Source organism: Anguilla rostrata, chromosome 10 (genome assembly GCF_018555375.3).
Source record: "Anguilla rostrata isolate EN2019 chromosome 10, ASM1855537v3, whole genome shotgun sequence".
Lineage (NCBI taxonomy): Eukaryota > Metazoa > Chordata > Actinopteri > Anguilliformes > Anguillidae > Anguilla > Anguilla rostrata.
This window is the reverse complement of record NC_057942.1, coordinates 29,098,862-29,119,264: the sequence shown is the minus strand read 5'-3', so window position 1 is coordinate 29,119,264 and position 20,403 is coordinate 29,098,862.

Genomic DNA, 20,403 nt, shown 5'->3' with positions numbered 1-20,403 from the left:
CCGCTATTTTATGTCATGCCTTATTTTCAACGGAAAGGCACAGGTTCCGACATGTTTTGACAGAGGTCTTCATCAGATGTTCTCGTAATAATTAATGGAAAGCGAATGCAAAGTCCGTGAGCTGAAAATTGCTCTCTTTGTGCCAGCGCATAACCAGATGCATGTGTCTCTTCTACGCGGCATGTTTCTGCAGAAAGACGGTCCCCCCGAAGTGAGTCATCTGTCGAGCGCTGCAGGGTGTAGCGGTTGCGGCGCGCAGAGAGAGCGAGGCGCCCCGCAATAACGTTCACCCGCCCGGATCGCGTTTCGGCGCGACGGGCTCCTGCCTCCAGGCTCGTCTTCCTGCGTCGCGGAGCTCGTCGGAAAATATGCGCGGCGTCCCGACGCTCTTCAGTCGTTCTCAGAAATCACTCCCTTTTACTCAGAATGCGGTAAATCCATGTATTCAACCCTGTGTTCTCCTGCTCTGCGATCTGGGTTTGTTCTTTTATTTACAGAACAAGGTATTAATCCAGTCGGTTGCTGGTTTTCAAATTTTCCTTCCCAGAATCCAGCTGTAATGTTTTTTTTTGTTTTTTTCCTGGGACTGCATTAAGCAGGAAAATTGACATTTTGTGGGATATTTAGACTGGGGCTGTGAAGAGCAGGTGGTCAGCTTGGGAAAGGCTGTCTCACTCTTTTAATAAAGATCATTGCGAGCACATTTCAGGGCCGGCACACGGAGGGGGCCCATTGCAAACAGAAAACAGAAGTGTGATAAAATATTAAACCGTGAAAATGGCTTATTGGATTTTTGCCATGCGGAAAAGTGAGTTCCCGTAAACACTATTTACGTCTGACACGTGAGTGATGATCTCGCAGAGGGGAGTCTAATGCACTCCCCCAGTCCATTACGCCTACAAACTTTTAAAGTGCCCACTTCTGTCTTTTATTTATTAATTTATTTTCTTGGAGAGGGTAATTCCGGCTGAAGAGGCATCATAGTAAATTAGAGATGCGCCATTCGGAGAATTCCATTGGAGAACAGTGGCTATCGAGAGACTTGGAGGAGACGACCAAAAAAAATGTGCTTTGTGCCTCCTGACGCGCTCCAATCCGATTATGGCCAGGTTCCCAAATGCGTCTGGCGCCGGCCCCTCGCCAAACCACGTTAGAGCTCTGCCACAATAGCGCGCGTTCATTAGCCTGCCCTTGTGGAGAGGCAAACCAAATTTGTTTGGGCTACAAGATCTTTCCACTACAGAATACGATATTAATGCACCTTCACCATCTCTGTCACTTTGCAGAACCACCGGGAATGAGACTATGGCTATTTTTAGTCAGGATCAAGGACCGTTTGGCAGGAAAACAATGGATTATCCGAAATTACAGCATTCCTCGCTGACGGAATTGACCAGGGTGTGGATTACATGATTCAAAACTTTCCCTCCATTTTTTCCAGCCAATATGGAGTTGCCAAATTCTCTCCTCTCTTCCGCACTTAGAGAAAGGGAACTTAGCTGAAACATTCCTTGAATAAGTGACTGTTTCACACACAGAGGGACACAAAGTAGCCTACCAAACCAGTGGCCTGCATTCCATCAGTATTTGGCTTTAACTGTGACGAGAAATGTTACAGTTACAACTTTTCTTCACAAAACAATCTGGTGATTTCAGCAATCACCACCTCATCAACCTCCAATTTGGTAATCACATTTATATTCACTTACAGGTCGTCAGTATAACCGAAAAATGTTGACTAAATCGAAGCTACTAATTTGGGAAACCTACTTGTTTCCTTGTCTAGATGAAATTTTTGGAAAGGCATTTGACTAAGGCTGCATCCATGAAAGCCGGGGTCCGTGTGTCTGAGCCTGTCAAACTCCCATTGCCTCAGTGGGAAGCACTCTGCTCCAGTGGAGCATGGAGGCTGCTAGTATATTATCTCATTTCATTGCCTTCGATAACGAATGAGACAGGTGAAAGGTGCGGTCTGTAGTTTCCTCAGCCACTCTGTGATACAGTTAGACTACATCACAAAGGTATAGCACATTGTAAACATGCCTTTAATTCAAGTTTGCAGTCGTAGGATTATTAGAGATACTGCCCAGCTGAATATGGAAATTGGTCTCAGAAGTATTTTGAATACAATTGAACTCTTTAGATGCTGGTAAAATCAGAGAATTAGAATTATTATCATGTTACCAATAATTTTTTATTTTGTTCTGAATATTAGTGAAAATAGATTTCTTAACTGGGAACGATCTGCAGAAATTTTATTGGTCCAAAGGGTTAAAGTATTTCAAATAATCATTTACCACTGGCCTCGCTATCATTCAACATGTGAATCGAGTTGTAACGTTTGATACATTTGCTTTATACTGTAAGTGCATCATATTGGGTTTCAAGTCAAGCACCTTTCTGTGTTTCATTTCATCTCTAATACCCTCTAGCTGCCTTTCAGATGTCTGAGGGTCGATTCAGGACATCAATTCAACTGCTCTCCAATTCAATTTTTTATTCACCGAATAAACTGTAGGCCCTTATGAGGATGTTGCAGCAAGCTAATCTATTCTCTGCATGCTTTGGTCATTTGCAGTTGGAGTTCTCTTAAGAGTCATTTAGTTTTAGTGGTTTAGAGCTACTCAGAATTAGCTGTTTGCAAAAGCATCCCCCATTCCATTCCATTACATTCTGGCATTTAGCAGACAGTCTTATCCAGAGTGTATTACGCAGGTTACATTTTTGCAATCCATTTATACAGCTGGATTTTTCACCGAAGTGATTCAGGTTAAGCACCTTGCTCAAAGATACGACGCCAGCACCCTGCTAGAAATGGATCTCACATGCCAAGTTCCCTAACTGTTATACTACATTGTCATCATTTCCTCTCTGAGACACTCCTTATCTCTTCAGGGAGGCTACACAAAATGGCTACAGAAAAAAAAAAAAAAATCATGCATCTCTGCAGATTTCCTGTTTCTCGTTTAGAAGAAAATGACTCCTGCACAATGGTATTCATGTTGAGTGATGCACGTAATTTCACAAAGAAAGTACATCTACTGCAATTACATCTTAAAGCTTTGCTTGGCACATAACTGGCAGAGCTACCACATGCTTTAAAAATCACTCAGCTCCTTTCCAGTTAATATACATCATGGTTTGGATAAATACTCAATTCTGACTGGTTGACAGCAGTGCATTACATTTGTGCATAGGCACGGTAATCTGGGGACTCTGCCTCATTACAGTTCTGAATCCCTACACAAAAACTTTCAAACTGTTGGATTAGAAATAAAAGGAAACGTAAACCATAGAAATAGGTTATAACAGTTTGATTCACAAAATCAATAGCTCAGGTTAAATATAGGGGTAAAAAGCATGTTTATCCTGCGAATCTTGGTTGCAACATATTGCCAAGCATTTTTGTATTCAGCAGAGCAGTTCTTATTAAATTTGGAAATATTAATGTGATATATATTTGAGTAAATGACACAGTCTGCTCACGATACCAGCAGCTAAATGCATCGTACCAATAGTTAATATGTACTTTGTTTTTCATTGTTAGACATCTTTTTTCTTTTCTTCAATTTTTTTGTTTACAGCTGATAGTGATAAACAACTCTGTAGAATCCAAACTCTAATGCCACCTACTGTGGCCAGAGGGACTATATTTAGCTCAGTGGCAGATGTGTACATAACGCCTTCAGTTTTGAACTTGCATAAACGTTTTTAAAATGCAGTCTAATTTAAATATTTTCCATACATTTCAGTTGCAGCTATGGAATATGAGATGTGAACCACTGCATGCCAGCGCGTATATAAGAATCTACGGCACTTCGGTGTGGTTAACGATCGCCACCCTGCCGAAGCGGCCGCCGTCCTTCACCGCGGCAACCGTCCCTCCGCTCACCGCTCCCCTGGCGGGCGTGGGCGGCGCGCCGCGGGCCGCGTCCAACGGCTCCGAGTCCCCCCTCGCGAATCCGCCGCGTGGGCGTCGGAAGACCCAGCGCGACCGGCTCCCGGCCTGCCGGCGCTGCGGACCACAATGGAAAAAAAAAACAACGATGAAAAAAGAAGACGGAAAAAAAGCGTGTTTACAGAGACGCGGCTGAGCGAGCGAGCGGGCGGGCGGGCGAGCCGAGAGCACATCAGCGCCGAGATTATCATTTAGAACGCTTTGAGTGATCCGTCTGAAAGGAGCGGGCTCCTCGGGGGCCGGGAAGGTTAAGGAACATTATGTGAAGCGCGTTTCGAAATCCCTGGCCCCGGCCTTTGAGATCCAGCGTATGGGCGGCCTCGGAATAACAATCGTTATAAAAATAAATGTTGGGGGGGGGGAAATCGGCAGAAAACGCTTCATCACCGGCATTGGAGTGGCTGTCTTGGTTTTTCCCTGCTAAATGAGGGCTGATTTCTTGGTAGCCGTGCGGATTGCGGTCTGTGGGCGAGCAGGGTAGAGAGTGTGCAGACGACGGGAAACCTTTAGATCTCACAATGCATGCTGGGTAATTTTGTAATAAAGCAAACCGTATGGCACTTGTTTGACACCTATAGGCACCAACTGATTATAATTGCCACATGATTTGCCCTATGCAACCATAGCCAACCATGCTGGCATGCTGACATACTCACTGACCTTTGAACTTTGGCCTTTAACCTTTGCTACATTGGATAGGTATGGGCTTTAAAGGTGATCGTATATGTAATAATGAGCTCAGGACAGCATCTTATGTGAAAACATAGTACGTTGATTCCTTGGCTGTGAAATCTTCCCAGATATGTATGTCTCTGCCATGCTAACATACAATAGACCGGAAAAATTAGGTGAATTATTTTTTAAAATCATGAGGATATGTGTCTATGTCACAGCTACAGAATACAGTAATGTGAATGTCAGATTGGTTTAAAAATTAAAATGTGATATTGTAATAGAGGACAACAGCCATTAAAATAAATCTTTAAACAGATACAGTACATGCAAATATTTAAAATTTGTCATTTTCTAATGAGGTGATTTATTAGGTGATGCATAAATCACCTCAATATCATCTGAATCTGGGTATACTGGCATTGTTACATTGGGCAGTAAATCAATTGAAATAAAGACTATGGTATGACACAGTATAGACCTTGTGTCTAGTGTAAAATATGAAATGAATCAATATTAGTATAATTGGATTCATTTGGGAGATGGAGGAAAACACCGCAGTGTATTATATTACTGTAGTTTAAAATTGTGTTCTCTGACACTTCAATATTCGAAATGGAGCCAAGTCTTGCCTTGCCTCATCAGTGAAGATTTGGTCAATTTTCAAAGGCGTGTAGGAAGGTCTGTGCAGGTTGGGTTGTAACATTCAGATGTACGACCTATATTTAATGGTGTCCATGACAACAACAGCGTGTTTTTCAGAGGGCCTGAACGTATTATCCCAGTTTGCCTGAAGTAAACAGCTGTCTGTGTGACAATCATGTTCTCAACCCACTAGGTTCAATCAGCAGAGAACCCGGATTATATCAACCTTTTTGTACTTAACTTGGGCTCACAAGAATGACACTGTGTCAGGTCAGCAATTGTTTGTGACACATGCATTTGATGTATTTGTGTGCCAAAGTTATGTTTTTGTCAGTCAGAGTAGAGGATGAATACTTATTGTGGCCAGGCCTGGGAGGTTTCCCTTACTGACTGCTGTGATCATGGCTCAATCACTGCTGCTGCTATGGAAACCGGGGTATTAGTAGAAGTAGAAACACGGTTATTATTTATGCAGATGACACGCTGGTCGTGTCACCACACTCATACCAGGTGTATCTAATGTACTTCAACGCTGACAAGTCTCGAAGGCCTGATGCTCTGACACAGATGCAGACAAATGAGTCACTGCTAATTTCACGCCTCGTGAAAACACTGGGAGGAAATTATTTGTTATTTGTAATGTTCCTGTTGATGTGCAGTAATATCATGCAGTTAAATGGCTAAGTGACATGGTGCATTAGCTACTCACGAGAGATTCGTTTCCATGGTCCCAGTGGAGAGGGAGACCCAATGTGGGAGGAGATTGGAGCTCATTCTGCTGCGCTCTTGTCTCGTTAAGGACATTTTTAGGCTTAATTTACAACTTCTCATTTTTTCTTGTATTAGGTTGCGTTCAAGGCTGCAGTAAATGATTTCTGTCAGGGAACTCAGCGCTGGAGGCTACAGAATGGCTTTTTAAAATTAGGCCCTCTGTTACTATCTAGTCTAGAATCCGGACACATGAATGTATTTCGTTGGAGATTTTGAAACGTGGGTTGTGATTGTGGCCAAGCTCTATCAATGCTGGTATCTCTTAGCAGCTTCATCACAGTGTTAGGCCCGTAGGTTCTGATGGATAAGACTTAGTCTTAGGCTGCTTCCAGCAGAAGACAAATCTGCTGTTGTAATTTCACTGACACCAGTGAAGCATTTTTAACCCCGGATCATTGCTGAACTGTGAAGATAAAAATGTTGTTAACACTTATTCTGGGCATGGATGTGCTTTAAATGTTATTTCACTGCTTGGGTTAATTTTATTTTGAATTTTGGTAAGACTTTACAATAATGTCACATGAATTGACAATAACTAATGTGGTTGTTACCTACTAACTACTGAAAAGTTAATCTGTATAGCTTTAATGTACTTGTACTTCATCAATTCATGTTAGCAACTACATAAGTTAATGCCTATTCATATTGGAATTTAAAAAAAAAACAGTTAAGGTATTTGTTAATGGGTGACTAATTATACGTTTTTCCTATGTTTTTCCTATGTTTTGCTAATGTATAGATGTATAGATTAATTGATTTATTAACTATTAATTAATTCAAAGTACTGAAAATGTCATGCTTAATTAATGTACCTGTACATCATTAAGTCATATTAGCAACTACATTAGTTAACGAAAATTAATGTGACCACGTTGTAAAGTGTTACCTGAATTTTTATTATGTTTTGTTATTTCAGAGAAACAGTGATTGATTTGTGTGTTGTCCTTTTGAAATGCTCCCCGCCTGAAATGATTTTCAGACTGCTGATTATCAGACTCCCTACACGCCCCTGAGTACTCCGACCTGTTGAGCTAATCTAGGTCATGCTAGCTATTTCTATGGTTTCAAGTTCAATTTCTATGGCTGTGTCTTTCTGGTCTTAAGAAGACTTACAATGGATGCAATTTGTACGTATTCATAATTAGTATTTTGGTTCTTGGTAAGCAGTTACTCTGCACGTGTGCTGTGGTGATCTGGTGCTGGTTTGTGAACGTTGTTAGCCCAGTTTGGCGCTATTGCTAATATTAATCAGGTGGACGCACTTACGGCTCTCCTGCATTGTAAGTGGCTCCGGAGGAAAACATCTCTTGAATGAGCGTAATGCAATGCTATGCAATGAGACAGAAAAACCCAAGCTTCCATTAAAGGGGAACCATCCTCAACACAATGCACTCGGTCCGTAATTGAAGCTGAAACAAATTTGTGTAAATTTAAAATTGGTCCTGAAATGAGAGTGCTTGTCCCCCCCCCCCCCCCCCTTCTATTACGTGCAGGGGAATGGAAGAGGTCAGGATGATGAAACGTGAGAAAGATGAGGCTTTTTGCTGGCACCACTTTGCTAATTATTGCTGAATTGCTTCAGACATTGTAAACCTCCACGCACTCAAGATTCATTTTTCCATGCGCCTGGTTTGCGTAGCGTGAAGTAAATCGCTGAAACTACGTTAATTGAAAAAGTAATTATTCAGCTGAAGTCTAATTGAGTACTTGTACACGTCAGATTAAGTATGTGTATACATAATAATATTGCGTGCAACCACTGTCCACAATTTTATTAAGAAAATGGCACGTAGAAGGAGCGGAGGCATCTCAAATGAAGGGCCCAGATTTTCTGGAGTCCCTGATTGCTTTGTGCATTGCAATGCGAATGATATTCCGATCCCCACTCCCCACCCCTCTTGTTCCAAAGGGTTGTTATCCAGGGTATTGTGCCTTCGTAATCCTTTCTTGCATGTAGAGTGTAAAGACCTGGTGTCTTTTGTTGAATAAATTACTGTTATTAATTTTCATCTGACATCCCTTTGAAAACTGAGACATCCTGGGTCTTGCTGCTGCTTCAGTGGGGTTGGCCTTGTATGAGTTCACGTGATTGGGTCCCCCTTGGCCTTCGCTTCCACGATTTTGAGCTCCCGTCCTTCCGAAGCATTAAATCCATCAGTCAGTTATTCAGCAAATCAATCAATCGAACTTAATTTGCTTCATGAAGGGTCAAAATTGTTTTGTCCCAAATTATTATAATTTGGTAATAAATTGCTTCAATTATTGGTCAATTTTGGGTTTTCAGAGGAAAATACAGCAACAATGCCATAGCAGAGAGAATACAGTGCCACTGAATAAAATATTTTAAAATTGTAAGTAATGTGCACTTAAAATTAATGCAAGCTGTTTGGTTTTAGTAAGAATGTGAGTAAAAATTGGTAAATGCAAGCAATAGATCTACAAAACTGAGCTATGCATTTGGCAGCTCATTACCTATGAAATAACACTTATCACTGCATAAATAACACAGCCTTTTATCACTGCACAACATTAAACATCATTAGATTTATGAATGACACCGCCATTAATAATGTGGGCATTTCCCCTCTTACCTGTAGACAACTACTCAGCTTACTGGTCTGTCCTATTGCACATATGATCCATTTATACTGCTCAACATTTGCATAAATAGTTCAGGTTAAGTACGTCACTCAAAGATGCAGTAGCATGGCACATAGGAATTAAAACTGCAACCTTTACATTACAAGCACACTTCTCTAACTCATGTAAAACACTGCCACCTACAAATATGCACCTATTAACATATTGACTGTTCTCGCAATATAAGTAGGTCTTGAGGTATGACAGCATGAAGTCTTTTACCACCCCAATGCCTCTGAAGAAACTGGAACATGCAGTATCCCCCCACAGGCTTTTGACAAAGCCTGTTTGATTGTCGAGCTTTCGTATGGTCTCGCCTGCATCATAAAAAGCTCTGCTAGAATCCACGTGTCGGGACGGGTTTGGAAGATTAAACAGGCTTCAGTGATCTGCGCCTGGATTCTGTAAAACACCGAGCAGAGCTCCAGAAAACTGTTCTGTGAGGATCAGATCAAGCCAGAGATCAGGAAGCATGTCTTCCCATTTACTCTATTGAATTTCACCCTTGCCACTCTAATTTGATTGCTGCATTAGTGTGATATTTCATGCAAGACAAAATAGTAGCGGCACTCAAGTTTTTCCTCCCTGAGTGACAGGTTCAGAAGACTGCTTTTGAAAATCCACCATAGAGAGAAGAAGTTGTTTTCTTATGACATCCTAATGCAAAAACGATACAGGTGGTGTCACTGTTTTCTTGTCTTGTTTATTAGCGTGGTTGCTGCGAAGATATTTGGTGTGATGTTAGCTGGCTTACAAATCTGTTCTTGACACAAAATGTGACTTATGAAAATCCCTCCCCCTTTTAATTTGGCTGTACAGTGTAATGTCTATTTTTTACCAAAGACACCCACACAGCAGAGAATCTTTTTTTTTTTTCCACTGTGACACCCTAATGAGGAGATGGTTCAGAGCACGCTTTTCAGCTCAAATTACTGTACCCAGGAACTGATTCAACCTGTTGTTCCAGAATATGACCTGCTAGCTAGTATTTATGCGTGAATGAAAGGCATAGTGCTTGGAAGAAGGTGAAAGATTTGAAAGGTCTCTGTTTTCAGAGAAATGATGACACTCCAGAGGGAACACAAGAGAGCCTAGAGCTCTCTAAATATCTTCTAGCTGCTTACAGCTATTCCAAACCCTACACACAGGTACACACACATATACAGTATATACACCCACACACACATTTACACACACACAAAAACTCACACACACCCACATACATACACACACATATACATGCACAACCACACACACACCCACATATACATGCACAAATACACTCACACACACACACACACACACATTCCCACATAAACACCCTGCATTTCTGCCTATAACAATATCTTTTCAGCTCTCATCTACATATTCAGTACAGTTTTAGGAACACTGAGGTCAGTGTGGTTCAGATGGAATCATTAAATGTGCCCCATTCAGTTTGAATTTTCTACTTAATGCCTGAACAGTGAGGTTCTTTCCATAGTAATTATGCATGGCTGCTATTCAAATGTGGACAATTAGATTTCAATCCACTCAGATTTCATATTTTAGAAGCGTTATAAGTTAATGCATTTACTAGTCAATAAATTCCAATTGTCATAAAACACTCAGAGTATGCATATGGAAAAATGTAATGCATCGACTGGAACAAAACCTTCTGAGGTTGAAAATAATTAGTTTTATTTTCCAATGTATACCTTTATATGGGTTTAAAAATAGTGTGTGATGAGCTGAACTGAAATCAACAGATGCTCTTAATCAGTGATCACAGATTTTTTTTTTAAATGCAGGATATTATTAAATGCATTGGAAAAAGACATATATACTAACAGTGAAGCTGTGTTATCTTTCATTTCCTATTTGTTTTTGATGAAATGTGACCCAACTGTAAATCGATAATTGGAGACACAACCATATTTACTCAGCATGCTACAATTTACCGTCAGGGCTGCAAAATTATGTCGCCACATGTTTTCAGTTTTGCGAGGTATTTACAAGGACTGGTTATGTAAACGAGCACAGCCACATCAAGTCCATTCTAAAAAGAATCTAACTTGTCATGTCGCTGGTTTCCAATTTCCAGTCATCTTCCCTCTGGTCAAAAAAAATTCCCATACTCCTGTGCTTTGACTGGGGAGGCAGGTGTTGTAGGAGATGCCATCTGTTGGATGAGATGTTAAACCGAGGTCCTGACTCGCTGTGGTCATTAAAGATCCAGTGACACTCTTTGCTAAGAGTAGGGGGTTCCCCGGTGTCCTGGCTAAATTCTCAACCTGCCACCTAATCAACCCCTGATTTAATTGTCTAAACGTTGCTCTCTCTCTCCACCTCAGCTGATGTGTGGTGAGAAATCTGATGCAAAATGGCCACTGTGCAACACCCAGGTGGGTGCTACACATTAGTGGTGGCTGAGGTGAGTTTCCCCTGTTCACGGTAAAAGCATTTTGATCATCTGGAAAAGTGCTATATAAACGTGATGTTTCATTCATTCTCGTTTCAGTGATTGTCTGCATGTGTTTTTTTGGTGTACTTATGTTCCTGCTTTTCTTCTGTTCAGTGCTTGATCTTCATGTTCTCTTTCATGTTTGTCCTAACCACTAGTCTCCCATGTCTATTTTTTTCTGGCATCTTTCCTCTTGTTGCTGTTTTTGTTTTTGCTGCTTAATTAATTCAGTAAAGACTTATTATTTTACCTACTTCTGTGTTGATGACTGCACTCGGGTCCTAATTCTTTCTGCGAGCCCTTCCAGTAAGATAACGCCACAGAATGTGAGCATAGAATTAGCCAGCTTCGTAGTGCCCTGTCAAACCAGGGAACAATCATTGGCTGCCGCAAACAGCTGTTGCAGTCCCTCTTGGTAAACCTGCAGACCTTAGTGGCGCCGCCAGCTCTAGTTCCTCCCGGCGAAGATTCTTCTGCATCTGGGGTCCCCAATAGTGCGCGTCCAGCACGCAGGAGCCTGACCTACCTCCCCCATTTGCTCCAACATCCTGACCCTGTTCTGCCCTTCACGGTTGAGGTGGACACCTCTGACAAGCTCCTGGCTATGAAGTTGACCCTTGAGGAGTGGAGCCGCAGGGGAACTTCTGAGGGGGGTCCTGTCACGGCACCAATTCCTAATTGCCAGTCATTGCCTGTTTTCCAATTTTAGTTCTCACCTGTGTTGTGTGCATTCATTATATAACATTACATTACAGGCATTTAGCAGACGCTCTTATCCAGAGCGACTTACACAACTTTCACATAGCATTTTACATTGTATCCATTTATACAGCTGGATATATACTGAAGCAATGCAGGTTAAGTACCTTGCTCAAGGGTACAACGGCAGTGTCCTTACCCGGGAATCGAACCTGCAACCTTTCGGTTACAAGCCCAGTTCCTTACCCACTGTGCTACACTCCGGCATTCCCTGTGTTTTGTGTCTCGTACCTGTTAATTGTCTTGCTAATTGGATCATTAGTTTACTCCAGTCTGCACATGTCTTCTTGTTTCAGTGATTTTCTGTATTTTCTGTGTTTTTTTGTTGTTGGTTATTTATGTTCCTGCTTTTCTTCTGTTCAGTGCTTGGTCTTCATGTTCTTTCAGGTTTGTCCTAGCCGCTAGTCCCCCGCGTCTAGTTTTTTTTGCTGGAATCTTTCCCCCCATTGCCTTGTTGATGTTTCTGATGTTATTGTTTAATTAATTTAGACTTATTATTTTCACCTACCTCAGTCTCTGTGTTGATCTCTGTGCATGGTCCTAAACTTATCTGTAAGTCATGACAGAAAACGAGAGGGTTGGTACCCAGGGAGATCATGCAGAGAGTTTCAAATTTGGAGATTAGGGCCAATGGATAGTACTGAATACCATCTACATTTAGTGTTCTTTTGGGGAGACCTTAGGCATTTTAAATGGTGTTTAATATTTATGAAAGGAATTATTTTTACCTTTTAAACTTTGACTTTTAAAGTATGTAATTTGCTGGCTGTATCGACATCTTCTGGGTGATTCAAATGATTAATGGAAAAGAAAACAGCCACCAGGTCACAGGCATAATGAGCACACACCAAATCGGTCTGTATGGTGGGCTATTTGCTTTGTAAAACCTTACCTGGGTGTTAACTAACAGAAAAACAGCTTTCCTCGTTGATTTGTATGGAACCACAACTCATTTCACGGTAAGTTACAAAATTAGTTGCCTGTCAATGTTTACATCTTTTTCATGAATAAAGCCACATGCTTCATAATCTGATGCATTGCTGGTTGCATGTTACCAATGGAAATGCAGTTCCTTGATTAAGGTTATTATTAGCAGAAAAAACTTAAATACGCACATTATATGGGGGTTATAATTTACTGTTACAATCATTCTGCACCTCTGTTACATTCCTACCACCTAGTCAGTAAGAATGTAACATCAGACTTTGGTGTACTTTGGTGCTTTGCATCCGACTCAATGAAGTTATGAATGTAATTGAAATGGCTAATTACTACCGACATATCGATAATTCTGTTTTAAATAAAATTTCATAATGCTAGGCTAAAATATTTTCTGAGTAAACAAGCAAAATGCAAATACATTTATGGTGACTCTCTACATGCTGACAACGTTTCCACTTAAGAATTGCTATGCTGATTTTGTGCTGGAAGTTAACGAAGTTAGCACCTGCTTTTCCCAGGAGTTACATATCAGATGTAGTTATCTTTACGGCCACAGCCACCAGCCATGATAAATCAGCTTTAGCAGGTCATATGCATAAATTTATCTTCTCTCCTCCCATATTTTTGCCTGCTAACATCAGAACGCCCTAAAATACATATGCATTAACCCTAACACGCTGCTTTTCTCTCATTTTCCCAGTGCAAACCCCTGGTGCGGTACGTTAGTAAATAAGAAAAAGGTTTATTTGTCTCGTTTGTGTCTGCAAATGCCCCGCAAATTCATCTCTGATTGGACACCAGTGGGGAGCGGCTGTCTTTTTTTATTTTCAGATGGAGCCCCCTGGTAGCTCTGTAATCCACTTATCATGCCTGACAGCACAAGCTGATGATCAGCCAGAGAAATGCTGACAGCTCTGCTATTTGGTAATTCTCTCATAATGCCCGATGGCAGGGCATCCTGACAATGGAAGACTTCCTTCCTTCACTTTAATGCTCCTGCTGGTGGGGATATTCACATCCCACATATTACTGTCATGTTTAAAAACCTATGTCAAGCCTTTCATTTTCCATGGCATCAATGTGAAGAAGAACCTAAGAAATTCCACAGCTCTTATAAGGATACAGGCTGTATTTAGTGTATTTGGTGTTTGGCTTTAGTTTGTTACCTCGGGCAAGGAGGTTATGCAATGAAGTTTGTCCGTCTGTCTATCACTGACAGACACATCTGGTAAGGTTTACTGTGCACATTCATGTTCCCAAGAGGAAGATACCTATGTATTTTGATGACCCCATGATCTTTCCTCTAGCGCAACCTCAGGCCAAACATATCTTGAAAAGTAATGACCAGATTGTCAAGGCATTTTCTGTCTACATTCATGCAAGGGGAGATTGTAGTGCCTTGGTGGAGGTCTGCACTCTCTTGAATGCATTCTTTATAGTTTTCTCTGACTTTAACTAAACTGGACTCCATCTGGCAGTGAGGCACGTGGGAAATGGACCCAACCCGCTTTTCATTATTGATGACCTTTGGCTGGAATGACATTAAAAAGGCATGTCAACAGAGACTAATAAAAAACAGATCAGAGAGATGTTGACTCTACCCAGAACAACCCGGTACATTATTCTGATTGGCTGGTACATCTCTCTGAGATGTTGTGCACCTTCAGGGACATTCTTAGGATCAATGGTTCAGTTCAGGTACATTCTTAGGATCAATGGTTCAGTTAACTCTGATAGAGTCCATTTTACTTTGTGTACATCTTGTTTTAAACTCATATAAAACTCGGTTCGAGTAAAGTTAACACAGTCTTTTACTGTGTCACAGCTCGACAGGCCTAAGTGTCAGTAGCTGCTCCAAAATTTCTGACCTGACATTAGGGGTTCCCTTGGCATTAGGCCATGCCAGTTGGACAGGGCTCCTGATGGAGGCACTCCTGATGAGCAGGGGCTCTTAATTTTTAATCTGCCTTATGCTTCTCCCTGTCACTTTGATCTGAAGTCCAGGAGACTCCTCTCTGTCAGTCCAGGAGGACTGAACAGCCTCTCCGTGTTCCCTGATACCATGGCTACGCCTCCAGTCTTCTCCAAGGACTAGCCTTTTAAAGCTCACATATTGCTGTCTCTCCTCCTCATTGTGCATGCATACGTACTGTGATGCCAGGAAGGGAATTTTGGTGCTGTCCACCAGGGGGCAGCACCAGCCATACTTACAGGTGTGGCTGCAGCTGTGGTTCATTGTAATTGCATCGGCTGTGGCCAATTACCTAATGATTGGCTGTCATAAACCAGGCCTGGGTGTCAGTGTTACCTACATCCACCCAGGGCGAAGGAGCTGGGAATGATAAGAAAACTGGACACAGTTAGTGTGTGAATTATTCTGGTGCTTTCTTTTTTTTTCTTAAGTGCATTTCATTTTCACAGGTACGAACAATATTTCAATATTCTGTACAACCAACATGTTCTTTTCACAGGTACAAAAGGTAAATATTTCAATATTCTGTACAACAAAAATGTTCTTTTCCTAGTCACATTCCAATGCAAATACATGTTTCCAATATACTGTATATAACTGAAAACTTCAGCAAATGAATTGAATACATACATTCCTGTGTTTCTGTATCATTTAACATTGCCACATGTTCACCAATTTAAAAGAATACAAGAGTTTCAAAATTTAGATAGTATCAAATGGTAAATGGACTGCATTTATATAGTGCTTTTTATCCAAAGTGCTTTACAATTGATGCCTCTCATTCACCCATTCACACACCAACGGTGAAAAGCTGCCATGCAAGGTACCAATCAGCTCGTTAGGAGCAATTGGGGGTTAGGTGTCGACATGCCCAGGGCAGGGGATCGAACTGGCAACCCTCCGACTGCCAGACAACCGCTCTTACCTCCTGAGCTGTCGCCCAGTTTCACATATTTAACTCATACAAAATTGCGGTTCAATATTAGTTAGCCGTTGTAGCTAAAATCCTCCAAAACTGAATACATGGCACCTTTTTAACATGGGCGTCGCTATTTTGACGTAACTAAATGCATTACACCATTGCAGTTAAATTCTGGTTAGCCTTTGTAGCTACCATTCTCTATTAATGAATACACGGCCCCTTCTAACATGAGTAGCCATTTTAACAACCAAACGCATACCAAATTCTAAACATGGGGGCAGCCGTGTTAATGTGAAAAGACTGTCACTTCCCTTGCTATCATAGCTTTCAATTCAAGAGTAAAATAAAATACATAATGTCCAATATGATTGCTGTTACTATTGGTTATACCATTTGCATGAATGAGAAATAACGTTGCTGCCATATTCACAACAAGGAATGTAGCACTTATATTGGTTTAACCCTGTTTAGCTAGCTAGCTACATTTTTAGCTCAAAATATCATAGCTACATTATTTAACATTTCACAAAAGAGTTTGTTACCCCAATTCATGTCATAGCATATTTAAAGATTTTAAATCAGTTTTACAAACGTGAGAATGATTGGTAAATCGGCACACAGTTTTAATGTGAATTCTTCTGCTGCTTTCTTTTATCAGTTTGCTTGTTTCGGACCCACAGCATCACCATAGTTTTGTTATCACTGTTAGTACAGAGTCTACAGCGGTGGTCTCCAACCCTGGTCCTGGAGAGCTACAGGGTCTGCTGGTTTTTGTTTTCACCTTAAAATCAGCACCCAATTGAGACCCAAGACACCCAGGTGAGTTGAGTTAACTGTGCAATCAACTGCTCTAATTGATTCGTGTAGAGTCACTATGAAAACCAGCAGACCCTGTAGCTCTCCAGGACCAGGGTTGGAGACCACTGGTCAACAGGCTATAACTATTATGACATGTTAGCTGTCAACTGAGAATTCTTAAAAGTAACTTTTAAATGATCACAGAAAAATAAATAAAAAATAGAGGGCTATTCTTATTAATTCTCATAAATCTTTCTTTTGGTGTTTGTCTTCTTTGGAGAGTTTTTTGCTGAGCATTTTTTCAGGTTATGTGTGAAGGTTTTGGTAGGCCTATCTCTTTGGTCGTGGAGTTGATAAACGTTAACAAGCTAAGTATCCCTTTTCGTGCACAGGCAGACAGACAAGCGCGAAGATGTGGAAGTGACAAGCGGAGCGCGGAAAAGTACGCCACCGAGCTCCCGCGCGGAAGATTAGCCACCGGCTCTCGGTGAGTCATTGGGCCTGGCGCGGAGACGCCGCTCTGGAGCGAACGCCAGGAGATAAAGAGGCGGAATGTGGCTGCGCTATTAGTCACCGCATGGGCTCGACACCCCACAGGGAACGGGATGCGCTCCCCTGTCAGCGATGGAGAGGCCACGGTCCACACATACCCCCATTAGCCATGGTACTCCATGTATCGGGGGAGCGAGGCTCCTGGAAATAGAATATACTGTATGACAGTGAAACAAAATATGTCATGCAATGCATGGGTGAGTTAAAAAATGTGTACCACTTTCAGATGCTGCCATAGTGTGTGTATATATATATATATATATATATATATGTATATATATGTTCATTACTATATTGGTATGGGGTATGCAATACATTTAACAAATGTATCATAGAATTGGCAATATTTTTGCTCAGATACGTGTATATAAAGAGAAATAAATACTTTTTGCTTTCAGCTAGGTATTATAAAAAATAGAAAATTAATATTTGTCTTTGACCAGATTTTACTCTGTAATTTGACATCTCTAACTTGTCGAAAGTTTTAAAGAAATTGCATTTATTGGTGTGTCAGGACAAACAATGACTAAATCCAGATCGTAGTGTGGGTGTGTGTGTTCGTTTTTGCATTGTAGTATGAGTGTGTGTGTGTGTGTGTGTGTGTGTGTGCATACACGTGCGTCTGCATGTGTGTATGTTTTTCTACGTGGGTTTTCAGTATACATACCAGTATCAGTTTAGGACCACAGAGAACATGCTTTGCATTTCTTTGCCTGCATTATTAAAACAATGAATGCACCCCTAGCACTTCCTGTTTGTGATGCACGACGTTAGAAGGAGTTATGAGCTGTCGGCTTTTGTAAGGACAACAATATCCACTAATCGTTTGCCATTGATCAGCTCCCAGTGGGGCAGGAGGGCTCCTTTTTTGTGTTTTAGCCATTTTTTCTTGTAGATTTGTCAATAGAAAATGTTGAGCCTGGCTGCTGTCTCATTACAGGAGGTCCATGCTTTGCAGCTGAATATTTTAATTACTGCACTTCAGAGAGTGAAATGCATGTGCTGTCTTGTTTGTCTGTGTTTGTGTGTGTGTGTGTGTGTTTGTTTGAAAGAGATAATGCATGGTTGTTTGTGTGACTGTATGTGTGTGAGAATGTGTGGATGTGTGATTGAGATTGCATGGGTATGCACTTGTGAGAATCTATACTGTAGGTGTTTGTGGGTGTGTTTTTGTGTGTAAATGTGCTTCCAGCTTTAATGGCTTACTCGGGACAGAAAATGTTGCAATGGGGACATGATCGATTTTTTGGGATGTCTCCTGAGTGCTCTGTGAGCACTCCCTGTCCAGGAAGTGCATTGAATTAGATGGATTTCCTGAGACGAAGGAACCTGTTAACATGATGTCATCCCTCAGGATAAAAAAAACAGGATTACATCTCTGATGGCACACAGAGGCCTCATCCTTTGGATTTGCACCCAGCCTGATATATTGACAGTAATTAAAGGTTGCGAGCTTATCCAATAAATCACCCAATACATGTATGAAACCCTCTCGGGAAACTCAATCTCCCATCAGCACCTTCTCTGTGAAATCTGATTACATCCCTCTTTTCCCATCTTGAACACAGATGATGAACCTCAGTTTGGGACTCCCACCCATCCCCGTCACAAACAGTTAATCATATAAAAACTCCAGCGAGGATTTCCAGGTTGACAAATTCACACCCTTGTACACCATTGAACAAAATAATATTGTGAACATTTTTTATTCTTATTATTTTCCTTTTTCTCTTCTTTTGAACAGGAAGAGATGAGACCCATGTTACACACACACACACACACACACACACCTGTAGCTGTATCCCCTTACCTGTAGACACATCCCACCCAAGCTACTGCAGGAGCAGGCATCAGGAAACCTCAGGACTACAGTCAGCCATTTTGTATAGTGCCTTTCATCTCACAACCTCAAAGTGATTTACATTGCCTCAGCCACCAACAGTCATACTTAATTATAGGGACACTGCTGTCACCTTTTCCCTCACTTTTTAAACTACACCCCCACCACCATCGTCTTTTCCAGGCTGAGTCATGTACGTTTGGTGTAGCTCCTAATCCACTGCTCAACAAAATGTGAAGCGAAGTTTAGCACAATGGGGAGGCGGATATAGTTGACGGAGATGAATCTGCCACCCAGATTCAATCCGGTGTCATCCTAAAGAATTGCGACACCAGAGAGAATTGACTGAGTGGAAGCTCTTAGGCCAGAGTGGGGGAGGGGTGGTTTATGACTCATCTGTGTGCTGTCATGACAGGTGACCACCCCCTCCCCCCACCTGGTCTTGCTCTGTCATGTGCCTAGCCTGTGTTGGGAGAACCCCCCCCCCCCAACCTCATCACTTCACCACTGGGTCAGACCATGGAATAAATTTTTTTTTTGTTTTGTTTTGTTTGTTTGGCTGTACAGTTAGGTGCTGCTTAAGGAATTTTGAAGCTTTAAAGACCACGATCAACAGAATTAATTACTTTGAGAGATCTTTACATGTTAAAAATTGTAATATAAAATTTTTAAACTGTAAACGCGAACAAATACTCGTTTGCAAACGTGTTGTGGCTCAGTCTTCCCCAGGAAACTCCACAACCTCCAAAATAAATATGCAAATGCTTCTTCTACAGTCTCAGAACATTCATAATTTATGTTGTTAGTGAATACTGTATGTACACACACATCCAAATTTCTGTTAAAACAGCTCTCACTTGAAATATTTAAATGCATCACAGGGTGCACTTTGATGGTATCCTTCATGTTTTTTACTGTAGCATTGATGATATTAAATATTATATTGAGAGATGTTCAAAATTCCAGGGTTTAACAGATTGAAATTTCACTCTGGGGTTACAATCAGTTTGGTTACTACAGTATGTCACACATACAATTTATATGTGGTGAAAGTATGGATTCTCAGCTGTTAAATTACTTTGCCAATAACAGACTCCAAGAGCTTAGATTCAAGACTAGATACTGAAAGCTCTCTTTTACTTACACTAAAGAAGCAATTGAACACCTGTGAAGCCACTTGTTTCAATCATTATGATGCCCTGAAATGGGGGGCGGGGGGGTGTGGGGGTGGTGGGGGGAGGCGTTTTGCATATGTAAAAAGTGTTGTTACTGAATTTCAACATGGTGAAACCAAAATGTAGTAAAAAACCTTTTAATAAAAGCTGAAGATCTGCACTGTGAAAAGTGCTGTTACTGTACGCAACACGGTGAAACCAAAATGTCGTAAAACACCGTTTAATAAGAGCTGAACATCTGCGCTTTAATTACATGTGTATCACAGCATACACCTGCGATGTGATTGTTACTGTATGTGCAACAGCATCATATT